Below are 18,791 nucleotides of genomic sequence, written 5' to 3'. Positions count from 1 at the left end.
ATAAAAAAAATTGTAGCCTTTCCCATAAAATTTTATTTTATTGTATATGTCTAAGCCTTAAGATTTATTTTTAGTTTGACATTTTGGCAGCGATAGGATTATATCAGATAAAATGGCCCAGTTGTTCATGCACTGAAATTCATCATAACCACCATGCTGAAAAAGGATAAAATAGCCAAGGAATTATGATTTATATGCACAATAATCCTAAATGTCTAATTCCCGAGGAATTACGTGGCTGACTGGACCACGGAAGCTCTATTCTCTCCACACTACCTTTCAAAAAGGATTATAAAGCCCACTATGAAAATATATTAATTAAAAAAATAAATGAACTTTTAGCAGTGTGCTCAACAAATACGCAGTGTGCTCAACAAATACCTTGACTGACACCTATGTAATTTTATTAAAGAATTTGTAGAATGTTTTTTGAATTATGGCAATCACTTAAAAGTGCAGACATTGATAGGGAGAGGATATAAACACACAAGTTCTTCCTTTACAATTGCCATTACTTTAAGTATTTAAGCACAAAGGCCCCAAGAATGACTAAATTCCAATAGTTTCTTGCAGGAGTGAAGGAATTCAAAAAACTCATTTCAATAAATGGCACTGTGTTACTTTCAAAAGATCGACCTGGATACAGAAACACAGAAAATAGGAGTAGGCCATTCAAGCCTGCTCCGCCATTCAATATAATCATGGCTCATCATCCAACTTAACAGCCTATTCCCACCTTTCCCATTTCCTCTTATCCCTTTAGCCCCACATGCTTATTCCAATTCCTCCTTGAAATCACACAATGTTTTGGTCTCAGCTGTTTTGTGTAGTAGTGAATTACACAGTCTCACTACCCTCTGGGTGAAAAAGAGTGTTTCTTATCTCAGACCGTAATGGATTACTCCATAGCCTTAAACTGTGACCTGTAGTTCTGGACTCCCTCACTATTGGAAACATCTTCCTGCATCTACCCTATGTTACGGATCAGACCAAACCCCCTCAATATATATTAAGAAGATATCCTATACCCTAACCTTTTCTTTATTTTAAATGCAAGTGTAAGGCATGGCATTTCGGATGCAATTCAATTGGTCAAACTACTCGACGTTAAGCAAAACGCACTATTTTTAGACAACAGTTTAAAATATAAACAAAGTAAAAATAAAAGAATTGGCTTAACTATAACTGTATCAAAATGCTTTAAAAAATATATTAACTACTCCAAAATAATAACATCCCATAAATCCTTGTCAAAGGCAATTTCAGTAAAACAGATTGTCTCACATGCATCTCTAACAGCAGGAAGAGAACTGCAGCTTTTAACAGTAACAGAGAAAGGAATAAGAGCTTCCACGTCCAGCTTCAAGATCCAGCAATGGATACTGAAGGCTAAATTTTTTTAAAAAATCCATGTTTGGTGGGAGCTTAACCCACTCACTCATTCAGGTTGCTTCTACTATTCCAACTTTTAAAAACCCCAAGGCCTCACAAGCTGGTTACTTTATTGGCTTTGAAGCAGACTGCTCATCGCCTCTGTCTCAACATTTCTTCATTAAAAAAGACAAAATACACCTCCTGAAGCCATAGAATCATCGTACCTGTCTAGCCACGGTAGAATTGTACAGGTTTCTAAGAGATTCCTTCCAACCTCTCCCGCACACAACCCCCCCCAGCAATTTCATGAGCTCCAGCAAATATAATCCCAACTGATCAACTTCTCCTCACACACAAGTTCCACCATTCCAATAATCAGTCTGGAAAATCTTCACTACACTCCCTCCGCAGCGAGAACATCTGTTCTCAGATAAAGGAGACCAAAACTGCACAATGTTCCAGGTATGGTCTCACTAAGGCCCTGTTTAATTGTAGTAAGACATCCTTGCTCCTGTACTCAAATCCCCTCGCTATGAAGGCCAACATGTCATTTGCCTTCTTTAATGCCTGCTGCACCTGTATGCTTACCTTCAGCGAATGGCATAAGAGGAGACCAAAGTGTTGTTGCACATCCCACCCCCTCTCAATTTATAGCCAGAAAATAATCTGCCTTCCTGTTTCTAAGGCCGAAGTGGATAACCTCATATTTATCCACATATACTGCATTTGCCCACTCAGTCAACTTGTGCAAATCACACTGGAGCATTCCTACACCCTCATTACAATTCATCCTCCCACTTTGTCATCTGCAAATATGGAGATATTACATTTAGTTCCCTCAGCTAAATCATTAATATATTAGTGTCAATAACTGGGATACTGATGCGTACTGTACCCCATCAGTCGGTCATGCAGAAAAAGAGCTATTTATTCCTACTCTTTGTTCCTGTCTGCCAGTTTTCTATTCATCCAATACACTACCCCAAATACATGCACTTATAATTTTGCATGCTAACCTTTTATGTGGGATTTTGTCAAAAACCTTCTGAAAGTCCAAATAAACCATATCCACTAGCTCTCCTTGATCAACTCTACTAGTTACATCCTCAAAGAATTCCAAGAGATTTGTCAAGCATGATTTCCCTTGAAATGAAATCCATGATAACTCTGTCCAATCCTGTCACTGTTTTTCATGTGCTCTGCTATTAAATCTTTTATAATGGATTCTCTAACATTTTCCCCACTATATCAGGCTAACTGGTCCATAATCACCAATTTTCTCTCTACCTCTCTTTTAAATTACCCTCCAATCTGTCGGATCTGTAGAATCTTAGTGGATGCATTGGTAATCAACTTAGATTTCTAGGGTCATTTCCTTAGTTACTCTTGGACGTTGATCAAGACTTGGAGGCTTATCAGCCTTTAATCCTTCAATTTCCCCAACACTATTTCCCTGCTAATACTGACTGATGAAGTTTTCCAATTCCAGATAAGAGAGGGAAGCAGCACCGATGATATCATCGATGTATGGGAGAAAGCGTTGTGGGTGGGGGTCAGAATAGGACTGGAACAAGGAATGTTCCACGTACCCCATGAACAGACAAGCATAACTGGGGCCCATGCGGGTACCTATGGCTACCCCTCTGACCTGAAGAAAATGAGGATTAAAAGAGAAGTTGTTGAGGGTGAGGACGAGCTCAGCCAAGCGGAGGAGGGTGGCGGATGGTGGGAATGGTTCAGGTATTTGCTCCAGGAAGAAGCGGAGAGCCCTAAGACCCTCCTGGTGGGGAAATGGATGTGTGAAGGGATTGCAAGTTCATGGTAAAAAGGAGGTGGCTGGAACCGGCAAACTGGAAGTTTTGAAACCGGCGTTAGGCGTCAGAGGAATCATGAATGTATGTGGGCAGGGATTGGATCGGGGAGAGAAGACTGAGTCAAGGTAGGAAGAGATGAGTTCTGTGGGGCAGGAGCAGGCTGAAACAATGGGTCTGCCTTCCTTGACCTTTCATTTCCATTTCTGGAGATGGACTGACCACTGAAATCAACTACAAACCCACTGACTCCCACAGCTACCTGGACTATACATCCTCACACCCCAATTCCTGTAAAGACTCCATCCCATTCTCTCAGTTCCTCCGTCTATGTCGTATATGTTCAGATGAGGACAACTTCGACAAGGGAGCCTCCGAAATGTCCACCTTCTTCCTCAACCGAGAATTCCCCAGCTCCGTTGTCGACAGGGCCCTCAACAGGTCCAACCCACATCCCTCACGCCCGCCCTCACCCCTTCTGTTCCCTCCCACAAGAGCGATAGGCTTCCCCTTGTCCTTACCTACCATCCCACCAGCATCCATATCCAGAAGGTCATCAGATGCTATTTCCGTCACCTCCAGACATATTCCCCTCCCCTCCCTCGTCCGCCTTCCACAGGGACCATTCCCTCCGGGACACCCTAGTCCACACTTCCTTCACCCCCAACTTTCCTATTTGACTTCTGCACCAGACAGGAATGAACAATTGCTGCAGTTTATTGACATGCTCTTTAAACGCATGCCAGTGCCTTTCCACCATGATCCCTTTAAGTAATATTCCTCAATCTGTTTGATTTATACTGTAAATATACCACAAATCTAGATGTCAAATTAATCACCGTAATTTCAAGGTCACACACAAAGTATAAAAGGAACATATTCACTTAATGTAAACAGAATAATTGTACAAACAACATTTCTTGTTGGAGTATCAAAACTACAACATTTGGGCATTCCAACTGGCAATATTCTAAGCTGCATTTAATATAGCTAACCAATGACAAATAAGCTTTGAACACTTCTAATACTTTTAAAACACAGTTGATTATACATAGGTACACAGACCATGCATATCAGTTTGAAGAAATGGTAATACGGCAGCTTACTCACATAATTAAATCTATGATTCTACTAATTAGTAGAAATTTGGCAACAAATATGGAATTCTTATTTAAGAATCAAATAGAATCGAAAATAGTTTAATTATACATCAATCATATCAAGTATGAGGCTAGTATATTAATAGTGAAAGCTATTGAGTTCGACCAAATCATGAAATTAATAATAAATTTGTTCATAGAAAGGCTATTAGTGAAAGCATTTAGATGTGTTGCTCATTATGAAACGACCTTTAAATGAGGTATTGTGTAATTTGGCCCATTAAATTGTCCACAGATGACTAAACATTGTGGCCTAAACATGCTTTCCTATTTTAAACTTGCACTCAAACATAAGCTGGTGGAAGTGGTAATAGTATGGTGCTTCTGTTTTGCACAGACATTGGAGTTATAAAGGATATGAATCCCAAATCAAGTGCAAGAGCTTGAAATCACACTCACTAAGGGATTTTTATGCAGCTCTTTTTCAGAGTCACTTCAATATTTCACAGGAAATTGACATTCCACAGGTTAAAATAAGAAGAAAGTAGAGCATTTTGTATGTTTTTTAAGCTTGTGGTGTGAATACATCTTTGGACTCTCTTCATCCATTGATAAATAGAGTAAACCTCTTGCAGTAATTAAGCCTTCTTTGTCACTTAATGTGTAATATTGCAGTGTGCAAAACTGAGCTGTTAAACACACATGGAATTTGTCACCACAAATCCATTATTGGAAGAATTTAGAAGTTGTATTTTACTCAGAAACTAATCAGTGTTAACTATAATTCTTAATAATACGCATCTAAAACAACAACATTCATGGCAAGACCATGCTGACGCTACAACAACAGATGAATAGACATTGTGCAACAATCGCCAAACAGGAATGTTTCCTCCCAGCCAGGAAGCACATCAGCGGTCAAGGGTAAGCATCCTCCAAGGTGGACTCCGAGATACGCAACGACGCAGAATCGCCGAACAGAGACTGATAACCAAGTTTTGTACCCATGAAGACGGCCTCGACTGTGGCCTTGGGTTCATTCTGTGCTACAGGTGACCCCAACACACTGTTCTGTACCTGTAAAATCTTATTACTTTTCTGTTTTGACAGCTTCACCTAGATAAATTGTTATGGTCTCTCTACCTTAATTAGTTTGTACCGTTTTGAAATACTTATTACACACGCCCTTTCACACTTTCTCTCTCTCTCTCTCTCACGCGCGCGCGCGCACACACACACACACACACACACACACACACACGGAGGAGAATCATTTCATCCAAGATGTTTGTTTATTTGCAGATACATTCTATTTCGTTCAAAAATCACAATTTGTAGTCAGTGTGGCATCTTATAAATTCCAGCTTTCAGAATAAAACCAGCCTGATTCCAGTTTAAAACTCAGACAGATTCTGAACAAAACCTCGCACCTACAATTCAGTGTCTGGCCTGAAATGTCACCTTTTGTATACTCCTATGGCTCTGCCTGATTGTCATGACAGCACAGCACTGTCTTTGATTCCTTTATAAATATTTTACACAAGGTCTTAACACTCTTGGTCACCTGCAGGGACTTATCATCCGACACAGCACTCACGTCAGTAGTATGATCTTTTGTTCTCTCTGCCCTTGATCCCTCTGCTGATAAACTTTGTGTCTACATGCCCTGCGCTCTCACTGCACCTGACGAAGGGGCTGTGCTCCAAAAGCTTGTGACATTCCAAATGTGGAATAAAAATGCTTTTTTTTTTTTAAAAACAGTATTAAAGCAAACCCCATGTCATTTGTCTGACTAAATAACATTCGAAAAATAACTTGGCTTAAGTTTTATGCCATTTAAACACAACATTGTGAAATATCCAATACCACATTACAATGTTTTTGTGGTTTTCTCCCCCATATCTAAAAAGAAACATTTGAAGAAAATGTTCTGAACACGTCAACGGGTAAGTTTTATGGTAGTTGCTTATTCCAGTTTGCAGGTTACTGATTGTAGTTCAGTTCAAAGCTACTAACAGTACATTTTTAAGTTAAGTTTTGTTCATGGATGCATTCATTCCCTGGCATTTGTCGCCAATCCTTACTTGCTCTTGAAAAAATGTGGTGACACCTCATTCACTAAAATCCGATAGATGATTCGCTTGAAAGAGTAATACACCATATTTTGTAATTATATATTATATTTTATAGAATTTTTTAAATAGAATCCCTATAGTGCAGAAACAGGCCATTTGGCCCAACAAGTCCACACCGACTCTCCGAACAGCATCCCACCCAGACCCAATCCCCTACCCTATCCCTGTAACCTGCATTTCCCATGGCTAATCCACCCAATTTACACATCCCTGAACACTTTGGGCAATTTAGTATGGCCAATCCATCTAACCTGCACATCTTTAGACAGAGGGGAAACTAGAGCACCTGGAGGAAACCCAAGCAGACACAAGGAGAATATGCAAACTCCACACAGACAGTCACCTGAGGCTGGAATTGAACCCAGGGCCCTGGCGCTGTGAGGCAGCAGTGCTAACCATTAAGATAACCACTCAAGGACTGACACTTCTACGATTACAGTTGGAGAACTGAGCTTGTCCTATGTATATGGTTTGCTTAAAAACAAAGATCAAATGGCAACTCCTCGGCTAAGTCAAATGAAGCATTTCCTGCTAAATAACCTGCCAACTTAAGAGGTTTGAACACGCAGTCACTTGAACATGTGTAAGTCCCTACAACTACTGGCAACCCATCAATAAGTACTTCGCAGGGCTCAGAAAGGTTTCTCCTCCAATAAGAACAAGTCAAATTCCTGAAATGGCGATTTGAAGTTTATAACCTTGCGCCGATAGCTGCCCACGTGGCAGTGCAAAAGCCATACATCTGAGTATACCCATTTTGTCAGTTGAGATAGACTTTTTTTTTTAAAAAAAGCCAAAGGATGTGGACATCACCGGCTAGGCCAGCATTTATTGGCCAGGCCTAATTGCCCTTCAGGTGGTGGTTGCCCTCTTGAACCGCTGCAGGCAGTAAACAAAGAAACAGAAAGATAGAGATAGTAGGAACTGCAGATGCTGGAGAATCCGAGACAACAAGGTGCAGAGCTGGATGAACACAGCAGGCCAAGCAGCATCGTAGGAGCAGAAAGGCTGACATTTCGGGCCTAGACCCTTCTGGGACTTTTGTGAATAAGAATAAACAAAGTGAAGTTTACACAGGAATACATAAACAGACGATTCAGCCCAACCAGGCCATTAACCATCCGACCGAGTCTCCTTTCATCTTTTTCATTATGTCCCTCATGTTTGACTCACTTCCCTTTTAACTATACTATATATTTTAGCCACGACCTGTGGTATTTCTCCACTATGGACAGATTTGGGTGAATTCCCTATTTGATTTTTCTGTTGACTATCTTTCTCTTGATGACCTGTAATTCTGCTCTTCCGCACCAATGAAAACATTCGGTAACCGCACTATCAGTTTTCCTAATGATTCAACTACACACTTGGCTCCAGTAGAAATGAAGTCCAGGGCAAAAGGTAGAGCAACTGATCTTACAATGTTTAATAAATTCTGTAACAGGGATTTAAAGAAACAAAGCAGAAACATGATGTGCAGCAATAACTATGAGTGCTCACCAACAGTATTATGACAAAAATCCTTCAAGGTCAAGGAGGACTGACAGAAACAGAATTCCTACAGTGCAGAAAGAGGCCATTCAGCCCATCAAGTCTGCACTGACCCTCTGAAGAGCATCCCAAACCCAGCCCATTACCCTATCCTGGTAACCATGCATTTTCCCATGGCTAATCCACCTAGCCTTCACAACCCTGGACACTATGGGACAATTTAGCAGGGACAATCCACATAACCTGCATATCTTTGGACTGTGGGAGGAAATCAGTGCACCCAGAGGAAACCCACATAGACACAAGGAGAATATGCAAACTCCACACAGAGAGTCACCCGAGGCAGAAACTGAACCTGGGTCTCTGGTGCTGCAAGGCAGCAGTGCTAACCAGTGAGCGATGCAGCGATGCTTCATCACTCCTTCCCTTTTCTCCATTTTCATCACCACCATTCTGCATCTTGTGAAGAACAACTTTCTAGTGGTGTGGACATTGAAATGTTTTCCAGCCATCCTGTAGTCAATCTCAACCGGTTGAAATTGAAGAAGAAAATAACACTGACCCCACTTGCAGCTTCAGTATATGGATGACAATACTATCCCTGCTCTCTTGGAAGAGAATCTTCAAGTCTCACATAAAGCCTTCATGGAAGCATAACAAAGAAGTGGTCTCAGCCTCAACCTCAAAAAGAATCAAATCCTTTACTAATCTGTCCCAGGTCAAGTTCAAATCCATCCCTCCATTTAACATCAATGGAGAAATCCTCCCAAACATGGAATATTTTCCTTAGTTGGATAAGATACCTTTCACCTAAGGCTCACAAAAATGCAGAGATTCTACATCACATCTAATCTGCGAGTACCGCCCTTGGATGTCTAAGGACGAGTGTCTTCGGCAACCATGACATCCACGCCAATACCAAGATCCTTGTGAATAATGCAGTCAGCCTTCTGACTTGGAATACATCTAGAGACCACCTCAAGACCCTTGAGGCATACTATCAACGCTGTTTGAGATGAATCAGCTGAGAGGTCGGACGTACTGAAATCAACACCATTGAAGCAGCCAACAGCGCTAGCACTGAGGCCATGATCATACGAAACTAACTCCACCGGGTCAGCTATGTGTTCAGAATGCCTGTATTCCAACTATCTGTGCAAATCTTCTTCACCCAGCTCAAGCAAGGTGCGTGAGCAAGAGGACGACAAAGGAAGTGTTTCAAAGACTCCCTGAAAGCTTCCCTCAAGAAATGCAAAGATGTCAATATGTAGGAGACCCTCATTCAGAAGTAACTGTCTTAGAGGAACCTGCTGTATGAAGAAACAATTCTTCAACAATATCTGTCAGTAACACAAAGTACAGTGGAGGAACCTACTGAATGGAGAGACACGATTCTTCAACACTGTCAATAAGATAAAGTACAGAAGAGGAACTGGAGAAAGAAATACCAATGATTTCAAGTCCAAGGACAACCTTCTGGAAACACCTGTCCATTGTGTAGTTGGAGATGTGGCTCTAGGATCAGGCTCATCAGCCACACAAGGACCCACAGAACCCAGGGCCAGTGACATGAAACTTCCAAGGTAGAAAATCATTCTCAGTAGCCAGTGATGGCTGACAACAAAACATTGAAAGTAGCTATGAACAACTGACAGTCATGCAGGAACCATAAAACATTGCAAAAAGAATGAAAAGTGAATTGACAGAGGGAGGATCAATTGTGACATTTCATGAAGGAGGAAATTACATGCCTTTTTATTGACAATATAGCCTTAAATGGTATTTTTTGAGTTGCTTGGTTTTTGCTGCTTATTTAGAAACTCAAGATTTTCCAGTGTTAGTTTTAAAATTGTTATGAACCAGACCAACCCCCTCAAAACACATTAAGATAGTTTAGATCCTAACATTTTCTTATATTAAAGTGTAAGGCACTGTATTCCAGATGTAATTCGATTGACCAAACTAATCGAATTTAAGCAAAACACAGTTTATTTTTACGCAACAGTTAAAATACAGAATTGATTTAACTGTAACTGTATCAAAATGCTTAACGAAATAATAGCTATTAACTACTACTAATTAACTGTTCCAATATAGTAACATCCCATATATGCACCCTTGGCAAAGGCAAATTCAGCAAAATAGATCGTCTCACATGCAATTTTAGCAGCAGGAAGAGAACTCCAGATTTTTGCTGTAACAGAGAGGAATAAGAGCTTCCACATCCAGCTTTAAGACGCCAGCAACTGCAGAAAGCCAAAACTAAAAATCCTGGTTCTGTGAGCTTGACTCCACTCATTCAGGCTGGTTCTATTGTTCCAACTTTTTAAAAAATACCGAAGGCCTCTCAAGCTGTTTGCTTTATTGGCTTTGAGCGGACTGCTCGTATCTGCTATCTCAATCTATCTTCATAAATAAATCCAGGACAAAAAACACAGAATCTTTGTAGACTGGCAAAAATCACATACCTGAAATATCATGAAGTTAACTATGTTATTCTGTCCAATTATTGTGGCTGTTAATTTAATGATCTCAATGTAAATGTACTTACTCAAACGATTGATCATAAGAAATAACAACAGTTGATTCAATTGAGTCAATTTCTCTTCAAATGTCTGAGGCGTCAGTAGGGGGAGGCGAGTGAGAAGGCCCTATGCTGGTAAGTTTTATTTAAGGCAAAGTTGCGTTATTATTTAAGTGATTTATGCTGTAAATAAAATATAACACTGATGTGTATACCCTCTGTATTATGTTCTAATACTTAGTGTGTGTTTATACATTGTTCACATGGACCCCTTGATATTTGATCAATCAGCACGCTCCTAATCCTATAGGCGCCAGATAATCTTAAATAAATAAGGGAACAAACTCGAGGGGTTCAATGGCCTATTCCTGCTTCTATTTCTATAATCTTAAGAACTGTGAATGGTAATCCCTACCTCTGATCTTACAACAGGTGAGCAAGGCACTATTGATGAAACAGCTGAATACAGGGGAGTCGAGATGTCTGCTGCAATATCTTGGGGCTGAGATGATTGGCTTGCTGCATCTGGGCATAAACTACAAATGGTACCGAATACATTTCATTTCTGATCTTATACAGGGGAAAGGATGGCTGACCGATTGGACTGGGACACTACCCCGAGGAATCCTCGTACCAATTTCTGGTGCCAGGAAGTTTGACTTCCAACAACCACAATCAACGTTCTTTGTCCTAGGTATGACCCCATTTCCTATTGCCTTCAATTTTGATAGGGCTCTTTGATATCACACACAGTCTTGATGTAAAGGACAGTCACTCTCACCTCACCTAATTCTGCATAGTTGAATATTAAAAGTGTGTGTATGTGATTTCAAATATTGTTGTTAAGAACACATTTACTTAAATGTCAGAATGATGAAGATGCCCCTTTCTCATTGTTGGGTCTGTCTATCCTTGGCAAATGCAGAAACAAAGACAGGAGTATGGAGAATGTAGACAGAGAATATGGGGACAGCATGGATATGGGCTGGAGCACCACTACTAGAAACCTACCACCACATTCAAACACATCTACTGCATGTATCATTCCTTCACACATAACTAAGGCAACATGTATGAAGGAACAAAAAAGATTTAAAAAAAACATGCCAGCATCACAAAAACCCAAAAGAACTGTGGATGCTGGAAATTGGAAACAAAACCAGAAACTGCTCAAAAATTTTAGCAGATCTGGCGGTGTCTTTGGAGAGAAATCAGAGTTAAATGTTTTGAGTCCATTTTTGCGTCCCGTTCTGAAGAGGAGTTACTGGAGCCAAAGTGTTAACTGATTTCTCTCCACAGATCCTGCTAGACCTGTTGCAATTTTCCAGCAATCTCTGTTTTTGTGTCAGCATCACAAATAGATGTGAGAAACAAAGTGAGGCAAGCAACATGGCCCTTAGCAGCAGGACACAACTGTCTAAGGGGCTGTGGAAGGCTAGCAAGGAAGAAATGAAAGCAGCATATCTGAGTCTCGAGTCCTATAAAAATGAACAGGCCCAGAAGAAAAGAAATTTTCAGGAGAGGTGCAAAATCTCTCAATAACACCAAGATGAAGCAGTGGGAGTGGTGAGAGCGCGAGCCAGGGGGCAGCCGGGAAGGTAAGGTTTCCCTATAAAAAAACTTGCCTTGCGAGACAGCGGCCTCTAATTCAGCCACAGGAGTGGTGAGAGTGTGAGCCGGGGCCAACCGGGTAAGTGGACTAATATATTCGGGCAGTGGCTAAACCAGAAACACTACACATGTAGTGTCTCCCACCCATCCTCCTTCTCTAACTGGAAAAGACGACTGTGTGGACAATCAGCAAGGTAGGCTTCCCTTTTCTTTGTCTTTTTATCTCTTTGGAAATCTAGAGTAGAGGGGATGGAAGCTAGGGCAGTTGCACGGTCCTCTTGTAGGATGTGCCCCTCTAACTTCACCTGCAAGAAGTGCACCCAACTCCAGCTCCTCCTCACAGACCGCACTAAGGAACTGGAGCTCGAGCTGGATGAACTCCAGATCATTCGGGAGGCAGAGGGGGTGATAGATAAGAGTTATAGGGAGGTTGTCACACCCAAGTTACAGGATAAAGATAGCTGGGTGACTGTCAGAAGAGGGAAAGGGAATAGGCAGACAGCACAGGGATCCCCCGTGGCTGTTTCCCTCAATAATAAGTATTCCGCTTTGGATACCTTTGGGTGGGTCAACCTACCAGGGGGAAGCCATAGCGGTCAGGTCTCTGGCACCGAGCCTGGCTCTGTGGCTCAGAAGGGAATTGGGGAGAATAGGAGAGCGGTAGTGATAGGAGATTCAATGGTTAGGGGAACAGACAGGAGATTCTGTGGTCCCAAGCGAGACTCCCGGATGGTACGTTGCCTCCCGGGTGACAGGGTCAGGGATGTCTCGGATCGAGTCCACCGTATTCTTAAGGGGGAGAATGGCAGCCAGAAATCGTGGTACACATTGGTACCAATGACATAGCTAGGAAAAGGGAATGAGGTCCTGAAAAGTGAATACAGGGAGTTAGGTTGGAAGCTAAAAGGCAGGACGAGCTGAGTAGTAATCTCAGGACTACTTCTGGGGAAGGTGGGATCTGTACAAGAAGGACGGGTTGCACCTGAACTGGAGGGGCACCAATATCCTGGGCAGGAGGTTTGCCAGAGCTCTTCGGGAGGGTTTAAACTAATTTGGCAAGGGGCTGGGAACCGGGCCTACAGATCAGAGGATGGGGTAGCTGGTGTACTGGCAGATACAGTATGCAGGGAGTCTGTGAGGAAGGATAGACAGTTGATAGGGCAAAGTTGCAGTCAGTGCGACAGGTTGAAGTGTGTCTATTTAAACACAATAAGTGTCAGGAATAAGGGTGATGAACTTACAGCATGGATCAGTACTTGGAGTTACGATGTTGTGGCCATTACGGAGACTTGGATAACACAGGGGCAGGAATGGATGTTGGATGTTCCGGGGTTTAAATGTTTCAAAAGAAATAGGGAAGGAGGTAAGAGAGGCGGGGGAGTAGCATTGCTAATCAGATATGGTATCAGAGGTGCAGAAAGGGAGGTCGACAAGGAGGGTTTGTCTACTGAGTCAGTATGGGTGGAAATCAGAAACAGGAAAGGAGCAGTCACTTTATTGGGAGTTTTCTACAGACCCCCCAGTAGCAACAGAGACACTGAGGAACAGATTGGGAAGCAGATTTTGGAAAGGTGCAGAAATAATAGGATTGTTGTCATGGGTGACTTCAACTTCCCTAATATCGACTGGAACCTCCTAAGTGAAAATAGTTTGGATGGAGCAGATTTTGTCAGGTGCGTCCAGGAAGGATTTCTGACTCAATATGTAGATAGGCTGACGAGAGGGGAGGCCATATTGGATTTAGTGCTAGGCAATGAACCAGGCCAGGCATCTGATCTCTTGGTGGGAGAGCATTTTGGTGATAGTGATCACAATTCCCTGACTTTTACTATAGTCATGGAGAGATAGGAGCAGAAAGTATGGAAAAGTATTTAATTGGGGGAAGGGAAATTATCATGCTATTAGGCAAGAACTGTGGAGCATAAATTGGGAACAAATGTTCTCAGGGAAATGCACGACAGAAATGTGGAGGTTGTTTAAGGAGCACTTGCTACGAGTTCTGGATAGGTTTGTCCCACTGAGGCAAGGAAGGGATGGTAAGGTGAAGGTACCTTGAATGACAAGACATGTGGAACATCGAGTCAACAGGAAAAGGAAGCTTACTTAAGGTTGAGGATGCAAGGATCAGACAGGGGTCTAGAGGGCTACAAGGTAGCCAGGAAGGAATTGAAAAATGGACTTAGGAGAGCTGGAAGGGGCTATGAAAAAGCCTTGGCGGGTAGGATTAAGGAAAACCCCAGGGCGTTCTATACTTATGTGAGGAACAAGAGAATGGCCAGAGTGAGGGTAGGGCTGATCAGGGATAGTGAAGGGAACTTGTGCCTGAAATCGGAGGTGGTAGGGGAGGTCCTTAATGAATATTTTGCTTCAGTCTTCACTAGTGAGAGGGACCTTGATGTTTGTGAGGACAGCGTGAAACAGGCTGATATGCTCAAACAGGTTGATGTTAGGAAGGAGGATGTGCTAGAAATTTTGAAAAACATGAGGATAGCCAAGTCCCCGGGCCAGACGGGATGTACCCAAGGTTACTAAGGGAAGAGATTGCTGCACCTTTGGCGAAGATCTTTGCGTCCTCACTGTCCACTGGAGTAGTACCAGATGATTGGAGGGTGGCAAATGTTATTCCCTTGTTCAAGAAAGGGATTAGGAATAATCCTGGGAATTACAGACCAGTCAGTCTTACTTCTGTGGTGGGCAAATTATTGGAGAGGATTCGAAGAGATAGTATTTGTGATTATTTGGAAAAGCACAGTTTGATTAGAAATAGTCAGCGTGGCTTTGTGAGGGGCAGGTCATGCCTCACAAGCCTTATTGAATTCTTTGAGGATGTGACAAAACACATTGTTGAAGGTTGAGCAGTGGATGTCGTGTATATGGATTTTAGCAAGGCATTTGATAAGGTTCCCCATGGTAGGCTCATTCAGAAAGTAAGGAAGCATGGGATTCAGGGAAATTTGGCTGTCTGGATACAGAATTGGCTGTCCAATAGAAGACAGAGGGTGGTAGTAGGTGGAAAGTATTCAGCCTGGAGCTCGGTGATCAGTGGTGTTCCGCAGGGATCTGTTCTGGGACCTCTGCTCTTTATGATCTTTATAAATGACTTAGATGAGGAAGTGGAAGAGTAGGTTAGTAAGTTTGCTGATGATACGAAGGTTGGAGGAGTTGTGGATAGTGTGGAGGGCTGTTGTAGGTTGCAACAGGACATTGACAGGATGCAGAGCTGGGCAAAGAAGTGGCAGATGGAATTCAACCCAGAAAAGTGTGAAGTGATTCATTTTTGGAAGGTCAAATTTGAATGCAGAATACAGGGTTAATGGCAGGATTCTTGGCAGTGTGGAGGAACAGAGTCAGGGTCCACATCCATAGATCCCTCAAAGTTGCTACCCAAGTTGACAGGGTTGTCAAGAAGGCATATGGTGTGTTGGCTCTCATTGGCAGGGGAATTGAGTTTAAGAGCTGCAAGGTTATGCCACAGCTCTATAAAACCCTGGTTAAACCACACTTGGACTATTGTGCTCAGTTCTGGTTGCCTCATTATAGGAAGGATGTGGAAGCTTTAGAGAGGATGCAGAAGAGATTTACCAGGATGCTGCCTGGACTGGAGGGCAGGTCTTATGAGGAAAGGTTGAGGAAGCTAGGGCTTTTCTCATAGGAGCAAAGAAGGATGACAGGTGACTTGATAGAGGTGTACAAAATGATAAGGGCATAGATAGAGCGGATAGCCAGAGACTTTTCCCCAGGCCAGAAGTGACTATTATGAGGGGGCATAATTTTAAGGTGATTGGAGGAAGGTATAGGGGGGATGTCAGAGGTAGGTTCTTTACACAGAGTGGTGGGTGTGTGGAATGCACTGCCAGCAGTGGTAGTGGAATCAGATACATTAGGGACATTCAAGCGACTCTTGGATAGGCACATAGATGATAGTAAAATGTAGGGTATGCAGGGTAGTTTGATCTTAGTAGGATAATAGGTCGGCACAACATTGTGGGTCGAAGAACAGTACAGCACAGTACAGGCCCTATGTTCTGTGAAGCAATTTTAAACTAAATTAAAATGTTAAAATTATCTGGTAGCATTGTAAGATTAAAGTAAGTTTAAAAAAACCTGAGCACACAAAGTAGACTGATGGAAGGGATAAATAAAGTTACCTGCCATGTTACCTGGGAGAACTGAAAGACAATATTGGCAAATTACCCAGGTTTTTCAGAATTATGGTACACAAAGTAAAGACATGCAAGGCATCTATAGCTACCTTTTACAAAAAAAGCAGTGCAAATATACATTTCCTATCATGTAACCATTGCAGTTTATTTCCTGCAATTTCACTTCAGGCCAACTAGAAGAAATTAGTTTGGAAATAAACAGCAAAAACTACAACACTCATCACTTGAAGTAACCACGTCAATACTAATGCTATTTGTTTGGGAATTGTTAAAAACTGTAATACTATCATTGAATAAGATGTATGAAAATCACCAAACACCATGACCCATTAGATTTAGAAAGGATTAAGTCCACTGAATAATTGCACTTTAATTAGGTACAAATGTTTGTTTTCACAGTCATTGCCAAATGTAATACAAGCTGCAACCCATTAGTTAGTTAGTAATAATCAAAGAAATTGTTTTTGCATAATTTGCACCTCATTCAAGTGTTGACTCCATGAGATACTTAGTGTGCCGCAAGTGACAAACTGCCAATTTGTACTGAGGTTGTTAATCTCAACTGAGACAGCAGCAACAGAACGGCAGTAAACCTAAGCGCCTTTGAATCGGAAAATCAATGGCCAAAATTCCAGGTCTGGAATTCAGTAACTCCTGGATGCAGCAAGACCTACACAACATCTAGGTGTGAGCTGTTTACTAACTTTTTTTTTAAAAAACTCATTTACAGGCTGTGGGCATCGCCAGCATTTAATGCCCATCCTGAATTCCCCAGAAGGCACTTTGTAAGCCACATTGCTGGAATCACATGTAGGCCAGACCAGATAAGGATAGCAGTTTCCTTCCCTCAAGGACATTAGTGAACATGAAAAATCAACACCCCAGTTTCGTGGTCATCATCAGATTCTTATTTCCAAACAATTACTGAATTCAAATCGTACCTTAGCAGATTTAGGATTTGAATCCCGGTCCCCAGAACATTACCCGAGTCTCTGGATTAACAGTCCATCAATAATACCACTAGGCTATTGCCTCCAATGGCCAGCCCAATGAGATAACCACTTTTCTTTAGCATCCAATATCAATGCCAACATCAAGTCCCCATCAGCTACATTCTGAGTGCTCAAAATTAAAAAGCCAAAAACAGGAAGAGCTACACAAATCCAATAGCTATTAGAGCAGGCTGAGAACGCTATAGTAATTAGTTCACGTCTCAAGTTCCTTGTTTAAATGAGTACAGTACAAGCAACATAATAAAAAGCCCAAAAAGTTTGGTTTCTCTCTCCACAGATGCTGAGTGACTGGCTGAGTTTCTCCAGCACTTTGTTTGTTTGTTAAAAAGCTGTTTAATTGATTAGCGCCCAGTCACCAGCTTAACCAACAATTCTCTCCAACATCAGTCTAACTTGGCTAAATTAAGTCCTATCTCCAGGATATGTTCCAAAGCTTTTTGAACAGCATTTACTAAGCCTATAAAAAAGACATGTGTGGCATGAAAACACTAAGCTCTATTTTACAGTCCAAGGTACACACAGACTCAAGACATAAATTGCCATTCCCTCTTAGTTGTTCGGTTCAAACTCTAGAATTCTGTATTCAAATCATTGTACAAGCACCTTTGCCACACAGACTACAACAGGTTTGGAATGATTAGGGACAAGCAATAAATGTTGGTCCTTCTCACATATCAAAAGTATACTTAAAAACTTCTACTGAAAAATATTGAGACCAGTACTGAACTTCATTATAAATTGTACATAAGACATCCAGTTAATGACATTTTCAGGGCAAGGATAGGTTTGCAACAGCAAAACACTGCTGGTGGGTTTCTGAAATTCAATGAGGAAACACAGGAATTTCTTAGCAGGTCTGGCAGCATCTTTCGAGGAGTAACACAAGAGTGAACGTTTAACATCTGAAATATGTTGTCAGATCATTGACGTGAAACTTCAACTATTTCTCTCTGCTCGCATGTTGTCAGACCTGCTATGTAAAATCCGCATAAAAACAAAATGCTTACGGACTCTCCTAAAAGCTCAGCAAGGTATGATATCAAGAATACTTCAGGAACATATTAAATTCAAACTTTAGCTATGTCATTATGGGGCAATTTCCACAGAGCAGTGATCGACCAGCCATATCTAGCATAAAAACTTAAAGAGTACATTTTTTTTCCTAAGCAGTTGTACATTATTGAGCAAGTAGGTTTTGAACCCAGGTATCCTGACTCAGAGATAGGGACACTACGACTGTGCCACTAGAACCTCAGCAACAAACTAGCCAGGAAAATATACATAAATTTGTGAGAACAGGATTAGCTGGACAATAATGCCCCCCACACAATCAATATTCAGACACCTGCACTCCAGTTACAACCAAATAAAGAACCCAAAATTACAAGAAATGCACAAATGCAAGGAAAGCAATGAAACAAATTGACAGCACCCTGTAAATGAAGAATAAACACCAGGGAGAAGTTAAATAAAAGGTGAAAGCTCAGGAGTCCAACTGGTGTAATTTACAGAGGCAAAAGTAAATGGGGGGGGGGGGGGGGGGGGGGGTGGGGGGGGGGGGGGGGGGGG

The 18,791-nt window shown here is 41.7% G+C and overlaps 1 protein-coding gene across 5 annotated transcripts in view; it reads right to left on the bottom strand.

Moving 5' to 3' along the window:
- The window catches only part of pde7a (phosphodiesterase 7A), a 119,664-nt gene that overhangs the window by 99,813 nt on the left and 1,060 nt on the right, over nt 1-18,791 (bottom strand). The gene's annotated exons all lie outside the window — the stretch shown is intronic.

This window comes from Rhincodon typus, chromosome 4, assembly GCF_021869965.1.
Source record: "Rhincodon typus isolate 14 chromosome 4, sRhiTyp1.1, whole genome shotgun sequence".
NCBI lineage: Eukaryota > Metazoa > Chordata > Chondrichthyes > Orectolobiformes > Rhincodontidae > Rhincodon > Rhincodon typus.
Note: the sequence above shows the minus strand (reverse complement) of the source record. Positions and strands in the feature narration are given on the sequence as shown.